We start from the raw sequence: 12,557 nt of genomic DNA, 5'->3' as shown, positions 1-12,557 counted from the left end.
CAGCAATTTCAGTTGATCCTAGTTTTACAGCAACGCTTCCCTTTCCTGATGTTTAGCAACATCTCAGTTTTGGATAAATACTTTATTTTAATTACTATTTTCTCTTTTTAGTTGATCCTGGTGGTAGAAACACATTCCTGCGTGCATAAAGTTTGTCATAGCCATACTATATAATGAAGCTGACATGTAGAGTGGTAGTATCTGGAAAAAATGTAACCATCTTACCTTATAATGGATTATCTAATATTTTGTATAACGTATAGCATCAATATGGTAGAAATAAATATTGCTTACTTTGACATGCTGTTCTTGTAATGGAACTGTTTAATATCTCAAGACACAAATTTAGTATTTTGATTGTGAATATAATTGAATTCTAAAATAAAATATTCAGAAGTCACCTTTTCAGGTCTCTTGACTACCAAATTCTGATCTTTAGATGTTAGCTGTTGATACCAATACTACAAATTAAAATAGGCCAGTGTTCTCTGTAGGGGTCAGCGTTCGGAAGATCTCGCGTTGTCACGGAAAGTTAGAGGGTTAGTCGCAGCCTTGTGATGTACCTGTAACCCCACCTCCCCTTGTTAGTATAAAAGGAATTAACTGCGCAATAAAAGGGGGAAGTTGGCGCTCACACTGTGTGTGTTATCTGTCTCTTTCCCTGGTCCGGGCTGACCAGTGATCTAAGCGTGGCACCTTGATATGTAGCGAATGCTACAGTTCTCAATCTACTTTATGAGCCTGTTCTTTTAAACATTTGCAGCATATTTCCAATTTACTAAAAACTGACTACTATTGCAGAATTCCTCTTCAGAATCACTGTTTCCAGTATATTTTAATTTTTGGACCCAAAGTCATTACAGGAGCCAGCACACTAGGGCAGCTGTGGAGTTCTGAATGAAAGTTGGAGTGTGTAAACAAATGAATTAATGCTAGGTACTTGGGTCAATGTTCCTCTCACTTCTTAGGGTAAGACTACAGTGTACTTCTGTAGAATGTGTAGCAGCTTTCAAAGGCTGTAGCTGCAGCCTTCTGAGGTAGGATCAAATGCAGCTTTCTTGGCTATATTGTAAAGCAATTGCTTTGAGGTGATATAGTTGAAGATATTATTAAAAGGAAAAATGATGGTATCTTATTGCATCTGTTATTTCATTAATAGTGAGATTTTTATTTTAAATAGCCTGATAGGAAAATGTGTCTGTCACAATTGTTTAATCCATGATGTAGGGGTCTTAATGAAGAAAGATACTCTCAGATAGAAAGTGGTCTAAAGGTATTTGCCTTGCGAGCAAATGTATATATATTTTCCTACAAAATATTACATGTTTAAATAACTAAAATATTATATGAGGCCAAACTGTTTGCTCAGACCTTTCCAGTGATTTCTGCTTCCACCAATGAAAGAATTGGTTGAAAACTAGAATTCTATCTTGCCTTAAAATACATGATTTTTATGAGTAGTGGGGATAATTTCTGAGGTGAAGGGAAGGAGTATGCCCATCATGTTGTGATTCAGAATACTGTCTTTCACTGTGGTAAAGTATGCAAATGAAAAAAATTTGCATGGTGTTTTATATTTAACATTATCACATCAGTAATATCAAATGCTATCTTGATTTCTTTATTGGAAATGACTATATTTGTATCACTTTCTGTATGTGAGGAAGTAAGCATATGCTGCCATATGTGGCTAATGCTTACATTGCAATCTCTTTTTAAGCTGATCTTGTATACATTTGTTATTTTAAGGCAAACTAAGTACTTTTTCATTATCTGGCACTGTTTATAAATGTGGTTTACATAAAGTGATGAATCTGACATCAACTGCACAAATCTGTCTTGGAGACTGCCCATCACATTTTAATAACATGACATATTCCTTTCATGCTCACAACCAGTCCATGTAGAGTGCAGTCACATATTTTGGTTTTAGCTAAGTTTTGGCTCTTCTCGAGTTGAACTACACCATTTAAGCTAGCTGAGTACAGAAAAACTATTCTTCAGTTTCTGTAGTTCATCTTGATTCTTCAGTATTTATATGTAAATATATAAAATAATAATTTATTATCATGCATGAGTCAACTTTCACTTGTTAATATATGCATACTTTTTTTGCATATTTTTGGCAGCTGACTTAGAAGCCGCAACAAAATGTACTGTTCCATTTTGCAGTCAAAGTCTTTAGTCCCTGGCATTTATTAGCAACATACCAGTATTGAAGGGCAATTCATAGCTTGCAGTATTAAGAGATCATGTACAAAAAGAGCTGTGAAGTCAAGTGTGCATGTACATGCATCCATGTGAGTGATTGTCAGGCTTATCATGTGTTTTATATATGGAAGAAAGTGGTGATCTGGAATGACTGAAGAGGCAAAACAGTAACCTGAAGAGACAGACCTTATTTTTCACCCTTGCAGATAGTTTGTGTTGCCTTAGGAGAATAGGTTAACTTTGTTCTACCTGAGGCTACAGATTAATACAAATTTCTGTGTGGGAATGCCAATTTAAGAAGTCCCCAGCTAGCTTATTCCCACCTTGATGCTCATCTCCTTGGTCCTGTAAAAAGGTTTGTACACTTAACTGGATCAGTAAACTGCTCTGCCTGAAGAACCTGCTTGATGAATTAAGATCTTGAAATAGTTTTGGTTTCTGTACGTGTCAATTGTTAGTCTTGCTTTTGATGCTACTTACAAGTTTGGATAATGTTACATGGCATTTTTATGAAATATGGGTATTTATCTGCCTTACACACATTGGAAACACCAGACATTCTTTCATGGAAAATCAAACAGTAGTTAAAATTAAAAGCTTTGCAACCAGTGCCAAACTACTGAATCACTCCAACAATAAGTTCTAAAGGAAAATTTTCTGTTTCAGAGTACAAGCTGGACTGAGCACAACATTTCCTCGTAGAGTGTCAAGCATTTACTCTGCCAAAGTTTAACAATAATAATAAAAACAAAAAAACCCCAACAAAACCAAAACCTGACAAACCTGATCACCTGTAAATGCTGATATTTTTCCATTTTTTCCTTTGTTTTAACAAAAAGTATGAATAATATGGAAGTGTAAATAAGTCTTCTTACACACAAACTTTTGCTAGATTCATATTGTTCAGAACATAGAGGCAACATTTAAAGTGGTAGCTGTCATCAATTTCCATTGAGTTGGTAGTTTTAAGAAAAAAGAAATATGGCCATCCAGTCCTTTGTATTCCAGAAAAGATAAAGTATTCAAAGTATGTTAGGTTGCAAAGATAATTTAATTTAATTTGGTGTTACGGTTTTTCCTAACTTTACTTATAAACAAAGGTAATTTATATTTTATTAGAAATTCAGAGATCCAAAAGATGACTTTGACTCAGTTTGTGATAGACTGTTAGAAATGGAAGCAGTAAATATCACATTTATAACATAGTAATTGGTTACAGTTTGCACTTGTATGTCTGATGAAGAACATGGGTCCGTAAATATTTGCATGTACTTTGAGCGTATACTGGTTTTTAGATGGAAAATGTAACAATATTTCTAGGAAGATCTCCAGACTAAATTTGTTTGAAAGTTTGAAACACACAATTTGTTACTTCAGAATAGTCAAAATGAAAGCTTTCAGAAACATTACTAATAAAAAGAAGGATATTATCTCACTAAAGAAGTGATTTCCCTACTGTATTAATTAATCTAGCCTGTGTTCTCGGGTGCATGGTTTGTTCCTGGGAATTTTATAGGAGGGTCTCGTTTGTGTCTCATCGACACAATAGCAGTCACTCTGTCATGCAGGGTTGGATGTAACACTAAATACATTGGGAGGCTTCTGAAGAAGTCTGCTTTAATTGTAGTTAACTACTGCTGTTACGGTTTTAATATTATTTTCTCATAATTATGCTATTATTAAATCATAAGTATTATGTAATCTATAGGGTTTTTTCCCAAGTTGACACTTAAAAGAAGACAATTACATTTGCTTTAATTACTTAGATTTCATAAAGTGTTTTGCTGATTTTTAACATTCATTCTTTTCCCATTTTACCTGTAGGGTAAAACCACAAGTAAGCATAAGGAGGGGAGGAACAAATATAGAAATTAAATGTAAATTAGGGAAAACCTGCAATATTTGATATACCATAACAGATCTAATAATTATGCTGTTAAGTCTTTTTTTTCATCCGTGAAACTATGTTGAGCTTCTGCAGCTGTTCATACTAGTTGTGCTTACGTATTAAAAAATAAAACATGTGTATAAAGTAACAAATACATTCTTGGCATTATTCCCTCTGTGGGTATGCAGTATTCAAAAAGTTGAATCTGCTACAGCCTTGAACAAATGTGGTTGCTTTGATTTAGGCAGTGAAGGCCTATGACTGGTTGAATCTAGGTATGAGCTCAGTCTCACTTGCCATTGCACATGCAGTGATGTGGTGTGGTAGATGTTATAGCAGAGTTGACCAAAAAATGAAAGAAATTGGAATATAAACACTTCTAAGCTAAAAGACCATGTAGAAATTTGCAGAGAAGTTAGAATTGTCTGACAGATAGCCTAATATACTATTTTCAAAAGTATTTGTTTGGGAATATGGGAATGTATTAGTTAAGTTGTTTAGTTCCCTGGATGGTTCTACACTGCTTTTTATTATAGATAGAAATTCACTAGATGATAGAAGTTACTTTTACCACTCAGTGGAAATACTAATGTAAATTGAAAGAAAACATGTCATAATTGCATGTTAACTTACAGTATGGAAAATGAGATCTTTTTGTAGAACAATTTGTAAAGCAGAAACTATTATTTTTCTCTTGAACGCTTATATTCCACAAAGGGTAATTTCCATTTGGCTTGCCTGCAGCAGTATGAAGTAGCTTTGACTTTAGAAAGTAAGCTTACTTACCAATGTATAACTTCTTTTTTGTTAAACAAGCAAACTACATCTTTGGTAATTTGTGGGCATATGATTTGTATTGTGACTATGCTTTTGTTTCATGGTTATTATAATTTCTATATGTTTTACAATTAATGTAAAAGATGCATGTCTCCTCACATAAAACCATGGGCTGTTCTTTGCTCAGAAGGTTGGAAAGAAATTTAATTCAGCTAAAATGGAGAATTAATCAATGTTTCTTTCATTTAAGGTTTTACCAGAGGCTGTCAAAATAGCCTTCAAAATAAATACAGAATATAGGTAATACAGATCTATTTGAACCCATACATCATCAAGAAGGAAAGATAATAATCATTTTGCCTTTTCCAATGCAAAAACTAGGTTAACACAAAAGAAATGAGTGGGTGGCAGGTTCAAATCAAAAGGAAATACTTTATGAAACATTTATAGTTCAGCTGTGGAAATGTGCAAGGAAGTGTAGTAGATTTTAATGTTTTATGTAGACCCAAAAAGTAATTGGTCTAATTGAAAGAGGAAAAGTCTTGCTTCCTGAGTTCTTTGTTATGAGAGCCAAACTGTGCTGGAAAAAAAAATAGTAAAAGAGTTCTCCCTGGAAGACTGGTAGTGAACCAGCTTTACTGAAGAAGTTCAGAACCATCTTGCATTAGAAGAAGGCAAGCCATATATATTTATAAAGAATAGTAATTTAAAAGTGGATGTGAACCATGAAATATTCACGAGGGCAGTTGTTCCCTGGCTGTGAAGGTTTTTAAGGAACAGAATGTGTGAGGCCAGAAGATAAAATATAAAGGCAGAGCCAACTTTCAGGGTTTTGGAGAAACTGCTGTGAAAAAAATGAAGTCAATTTTAATCCTTTTTCCTAATTTTAATCCTTTAAAAATACCATTACATAATTCACTTAGAAGATTCTTGTCTTGGTTGATAGTGTTGTTGAATATCTAATATTTCCACAGCTGTGTTCAGTATTACTCCTTTGAGAAAAATATGTCTTGTGGAAAAAATAAGTCAGCTTTTATATATTTTCCCTAGGAATTGCTATCATATGAAAAGTTCCCACAGAGAAACATAGATTTATTTTAGTAATACTGCATGCAAAACCTACAGTTTTTCTCCATATATACTCATAATGCTGCACATTTGGAATGAAAGTTCTTTTCTCTGAATTAGCAGAACTGCTTCAAAGTACTTTGTAGAAAACAGTACATTATTAGCTGGTCTTAATAACTCAGTTTATCAAAGCTTTGTTAATATAAATAACAGTCTAAATTGGAAGCTATGAATTATGCAAATGTTTGCATTTGATAACTTGTGTGGAGATCTGTATCCTGTGCAAAGAATTAAACACAAAAGAAATGGAAATTCTGCCAAACTACAGTAATTGTTTACTCAGTGACTATAGGAAATTCCTTACGTAACAGACTGTTAAAGAAGAAATTATAAGGTAAATGGTTTTTAAGATGAACATTTTACATAATGCAACATAATGTTAATGCTTTAATTTAATTCTTAAATCCTTGAAAAAAAATCCATTTAATGAATGGAGTCAGGATGGCTCAAGCAGACTGAAAGAATATTGTTTGGGGGAATTTACTCAACTCTTGGGTTTTTGTTCACTTGTATAGACTACAGAGAATATTTGTGTCCATTATGGCTGGCAAACTCATAGGACTGGATTTGAAGCGCTAGGCAAGAACATCACAGGCTTTTATGGGAAAAACAAATAGCTAAGCCATTTTAACTCCCAAACATCAGGTAATTTTTTGAGCCCAGCATAACAAGTATTGGACCTTATGATAGATAAGCAATGTTCAGGCATTTCCCTTAGCTGCCTTGCTCCTAATACCCAGCATAATTTTGTGTATTTTTATCCTCCCATAGAAAAGAAATTAATGTTTATAAAGGAAACTGCAATCTGGGGAAGAGAGATCTTTCATTTTTCTTGAGATTAATATGGTCTTCCAATTAGTTGTAGTACCCAACATTTCTCCAAACTGAAAAAAATTACATTTTCTGAATACAGAGCTTTGAAGTCAATGCCCCAAGTAAACCTCATGACCCATAGAACTAGAACTCCCAGATGAAAATGTGAAAATAAATAGAAATGACTACTTCTAGTCACCAGGACAGGGATTCCCAGGTATAGACATCAATGAAAGACAGACCTGTATGAAAGACAGATCAAACTTTACTTCTAGTTTTAGTGAGTGACTGAAATAGAATAATGCATGTAAGCTGCATGAGCTTTTATAGTAGTACTCAGCTATTGGGCAATGACAAGATGTAAAGTTGTCATCAGCTCTCTAGCCTACCTCGCTGTTCAAATGAGATTCTCCTTCATTTGTATCTTGCAGTATCCTGGGAAACTCGATTCATTGGTGGGAATTTTTAATAGACATGACTGCAGAGAAGAGGCAGTGGTGTATTGCTCTGAGAAACTTCATAGCAATGTCTGGACTGTGTATTGAGAAACTTTATTAATTGTGTTCACAGGCTGATAAAGTCAGTAAGTACTTAACGGAAAAGTGCAAAATTATGTTCAGCAGCAATTAGGCAGGGCTACGTGTAAAGTACTTAAGAACATAGGAACAGCTGTGCTGGATCAGATCAGAGCCCATCTAGTCCAAGCCCCTGTCTTTGACAGTGACCAAAAATAGTTCCACAGAGAAAGGGTATTGCTGTTTATGGTGTTCCTTTGCTTTTAGTTTCCTTGAAGAAAAATTAAGCTGTGTTTTTAAGACAGCTGTTTCATTTAGTTTTGAGGTTCACCCTGAGGTTGTTTGGCTTTTTTTTATGCCATTCCTTTTGAGACTGATCAAACGTTATCCGGTTTAGATAAGGACTTTTATTGTGTGAAAATGTTGACACCATAATGTTAGCAAATCTGTTGGTTTAGTTTTGCTTTTCTAACTGGAGTATTTCAGTATCATAAAATGGATGATAATTTATCATGAATTGTTTTATGGTGTGATCAAAAATGTTTTATGCAGTACTTGACTATATAAGTTCTTTCAGGGATGCACAATGATATGTGAATGTTTTCCTAAAGGTAATTTCATGATGTGGTAACTGTTGCACCTTCTTCATCTTGCATCATATATAATGGAAGATGTTTATAAAAAGCTCTGTTTGATATTCTCTGTTCACTTCTTAAACTGAAAAGGAAAAAACAGTACTAAGTCTATCCTGATGGAATTTTAATGTGGAAACAGGGTGTTTGTTAGCAAGGAACATTACATGTGTAATGAGACTTTGTAACTTGGATATTGGGACCATTAAAGCAATGTATTTCCATTGAATTTCATCATAGCAGTTGTAACAAAATTGTTGAAATTATGCTTGCTAGCATTCGAGTATAGCTGGTTGATGCCTGAATTGGTATAAAACTTTTAAGTAATATGTTAATTTATTAGGAAAATAAAAAGCTAAATTCATTTTGATCATATGATCATTTCTTAATGTGGAAAAGGAGATCTGTTTAATACATTTTAGAGTTTTTTTAAGTGATGTCTTCACTACTTTTAGATGGAAAAAGTGTTCCAACTTTTTTCCACAATATTTTGGGCCTTGCAACTGTACAGAAGTTGTTGACATCATTAAATCAGAGCTCTTATTTCACATGTCCACTGTTTTTTTCCCCCATTTAAAATGGTTTTCAGTGTGCCAGGAGAAGTAAAATTAAAGCCTTTCCCCTTGAAATAGAGTGTTTGGGATTTAATGGTAACTAGCTATAATAGAAGGGTAATGTTACTAAATAAGCAATAGCAGCAGGGATCTTTCTTTTGTTCATTAGAAAACAGGAATGTATGTCTACTGAATAAGTCAAACATATTATTATGAATTAGTCTGTTTGGATGGATGTTTATATCTTTTTCAGTTTTTAAGAAGACAGTAAGGCTGTTATGCAGAGTTTCCTCCAAATGAGTGTAGGTTACATGGTTGACTGCTGTTTCTGGTCCACTAAATTTTTAAATGCTTCCTGCATGCAAAACCAGCTTTAGAAGTAAGTCACTTTAAAAACATGCACTCTTTCCAAAGTAGGCTTCACCTTTGTGGTTAGGACATTCTATAAGATTGTCATAGTATGATTCTGATGCCTTTAAGCAGTGATTTGACCTGAATTTTGGTCTTGACAGATAACTTTATCAAGGAGTGGTTGTATAAAAGTTGTAACACATGTCGATACTGCATCTTCATTGTTGCTTTCTGCAATTAAACAGAAGGAGTGACCCTTTGTTGGTTGTTTCGGGCTGTGAATCCAAAGAGGATATAGGTAGGTCCCTGTGGTTACGTTTTTAAGTGCCCACACTTCCAAATGAGTAGAGATTTTGAAGCTTAGTTAAGGAAGCTTCAGACTTCCAGAGCACCAGGTATTGTATTAGACTACAAACTTATGATCTGCAGACATGTTTTCTGAAAACTGCTTCATATAGAAAGTCATCAGGATTTTTGTGTAAATTATTTTGGTAGTATTTGGTCATATTTCTAATATTTTACTATCCGTAGTCTTGTGTTCACTGAAAATTGTATACATTATAATATAAACATAGTACTTAAATTAGAAAATGTTTTCTCATGAGAATTTCAACTAGTTAACATTTGTATTACTATACAGTAGAAACAATAAACTGTTTATTTTGTTGCCATGATATAACTGTTTATAAAGTTGTCACTTGAGAGAGATCTTGAAAGTTCATTGATTTCTTTCAGTAAAAGAGTAACTAAATTGTTGGCAAAGAAATGATAAAATCATGCTTCCAAGTTCTGATTATTTTTTTTTAATTGAATGCTAAGAGAGTTTTCTAGTGAGAGCAAGCATGATGCATGTTTCAGAATTGAAATTCAGAAGTTATATCAACCACTCTCTATAGTATTACATAAAAGAGAATTCATTGGGTGAAATGCACTTTGTTGTCTTGGGCCACTAGACCCAAGTGGTTCACTAGTGGTCATGCCTCAAACTCCTTTTTGGAGCAAAATTGAGTGATTTGTAGCTTTGGCATGAGGGGTTCTCTATTCTTTATTAAATTGAAATGGAAAATGGGGAAGGGTGTATACTGTCAGCTCTACATTTTTGGGGTCTCAGAGGTTGTAACAGCCTCAACACATGGGAATTGATAACAACATTCTCACTTTGGGAGGCATTTGATGCCTTTATTTTTCTGAGTTCTTGTAGGTTTTTTTTGTTTGTTTGTTTTTTGAGGAAAGATCTTTTACCTTATCTTAGAGGAAGCATTGCATCTGATCATTGCTTCAAATTCAGAAAGCTATCTGAGCTTCCATGGTAACCACCTTATTTTGTTGGGCACCTTTGCAGTTTTTATTTTACCAGAAGTCTATGCCCTGTGCACAAAACAACAGTTCAGGCAGATCCTCCAAGTTCTGTCATCATTTAACCTGTAGAAAGATCCTACTCAATAAAAATGCCAGTGTCAATACCTTTTCTGTTAATATGATGATAATCACAGGATGTCTTCTGTTATGTCTGAATTTATAACGGGACCTACCTGAAGGATTTAGCAGGTCTTGTCCAAATTCTTATGTATGATCCTTATGCCACAAAGCATTGTGGTTCTGGAATTGCTATGGCTATTGAATCCTAACTTTTGCTATTCTGTGTCTCTTACTAACTTTAAAGTATCTTACCCTGTCATGTTTCAACATTTACATTACATCCTTGTATTTAGATATATTTACCTTACATTTGTCTCTGGCTGGGTTACTAAGAAAATTTTATTCAGGTTTTTGCCCTAGTCTAAGTAGTTTCCTCTCTGAAATGGTTAAAAAAATTCTGATGGGACATCTTTGCTGTCTTAGCAACTTGCAGCTTGTTCTCTCTTGAATTTATCTGTGAATACAAATTGCAGTTACATCTGCATCTGGAGAACAGGGGTAATGAGAGTACTTCTGTGCATCTACCCAAATCTGATTGCTTGTTAGAATTGTTACTTGATTGACTTAAGAGTTTTCTTCCTCAAACCACATTCTCATCAGGGACTTGCTGATTTGCATACAGCGAGTTTCTGCGGGCAGTGATTATTCCACCTATCTAGGAATAATGTGAAGGCTTTCCCAGTATACCTCAATTGAGCTTCTTGCCAGACTAAAAGATCAAATGGTGCCTACTTCAGTAAGACTTAGGAAGTTTTCAAAGGACCAGTATGACTGAGGTTCAAACAGGTTATTTCAACAAGTTATTTCAAGCTTCTTATTCCACAAGAATATCTAATTACAGGGTTTGGTCCATACTATTTCATAAGACTTCTGAGTCTGATAATACTTTAGCAGAACTATATTCCATTCTCAACCTGATTACCTTCTTGAAGTGTATTAATTTCCAATGTAAGCCTGCAAAAATTAATTATTTGCTCAAATATATTTTAGGGAATAAACAGTAAATGCAGGGGGTTTGTGGTGAGCTGTCCTTGCATATCTTAATCCTACTGGTGGCCAAAGATTCTGAATTTGTTCCCATATTTTTCTTGACCAAGAATGGTCAGGTCACATCTCTATGTCTTACTGTCACAAGCTGTAAAATGGTGGTAATACCATTTACTTTGTTTACAAAATCCTGTGAGGCTCACTGTTAAAAAGTAGTGGGATTTTTTTATAATAAAGTCCATTTCACTTCCAATGTAGCTGACAGTTTTGAAGAGTGAACAGACTTAAGCTGCTTACATTTGACATATGGAAATGCTATCCAAGTTTAATTGCCCATGTATTTAAGTGAGTAAGCATCCGTTTGTTGCATACCCTTCATCCCTTGGCTTCTTTCTCCTTCTTGGTCTTCTGCCTCTGCTACTGTTGTATTCTGATTCCAAAATGTTTTTCGTTCAGTCTCTCTGTTTCGCTACTGTGGCATTATATTTGCACCGTAACTTTAGGTCATGTTATGTTATTGAGTGCTTCTTGTAGGAAAAAACTTATCACAGCGCACTTTCAGGCAAGCTTGATACTCATGTTATTAAATGACCAAAGGAAAAATCTTAGACAAATTACTTGCATAAAATTCAATTCTATGGCATCTTAAAAGTGAAAAAGCACATATTGGAGAAAAAAATATGTTAATGGTAGCAATAAATCTTTAGTCATCTGTATTTTAGCAGTGTTATCCAGTGGAGATTTTCTAGTAAGTCTTATAAGTCTGACTGTTTTGATAAGAAAAGTATTCTATTTGAATGAAAATAATTGCAACAATATGTGGTGTTTTGCTTAGATTTATTATAAGAATGCATAAAATGGTGTAATACAGCAGCTTGTTTACCTGGAAATCCCTCCTTGGGTCAATCTGTGTATTCAAAATGCTTAGTAAAGCTTCTGAAAGCACTGCTTAGCAGTGTTGCAAAGTAAATCTGAAGTTATTTAGCAATAGACTAAAAGTATTCATTTTAATAATTTAGGTTTTTTAGTCTGTCAAAGCGGTAGTTTGGGAACTTAATGGTGTTTTGCAAAGACAAAGGTATATTAGCCAAAGTGAAAGGAAAGAAGGAATCAAATGTTGAAAGTGAGCAAGCAATTAAATCAAACCACCTAAAACTGAACCCTGTATGTAAAAACTCAGCCTGTTGATTTCACCATGCTTTACCAAACTTAGCAAATCACTAAGGTATGACTTCTGACCATACTTTACCAAACAAAATATCCAAAGCAATCTTTTTAGAGA

General features: G+C 34.2%; 1 protein-coding gene and 1 long non-coding RNA gene across 4 annotated transcripts in view; both read left to right on the top strand.

Moving 5' to 3' along the window:
* The window catches only part of LOC142042639 (uncharacterized), a 58,251-nt gene extending 57,626 nt beyond the window's left edge, over nt 1–625 (top strand). Inside the window, exon 4 of the long non-coding RNA XR_012653818.1 lies at nt 112–625. This is a non-coding gene — a long non-coding RNA (uncharacterized LOC142042639). The remainder of the gene's footprint in view (nt 1–111) is intronic.
* CENPP (centromere protein P) overlaps nt 1–12,557 on the top strand; it is a 153,832-nt gene that overhangs the window by 87,547 nt on the left and 53,728 nt on the right. The window lies entirely within an intron of this gene.

The sequence above is a fragment of the Buteo buteo genome, chromosome 21 (genome assembly GCF_964188355.1).
Source record: "Buteo buteo chromosome 21, bButBut1.hap1.1, whole genome shotgun sequence".
In the NCBI taxonomy this organism is placed as follows: Eukaryota; Metazoa; Chordata; class Aves; order Accipitriformes; family Accipitridae; genus Buteo; species Buteo buteo.
Note: the sequence above shows the minus strand (reverse complement) of the source record. Positions and strands in the feature narration are given on the sequence as shown.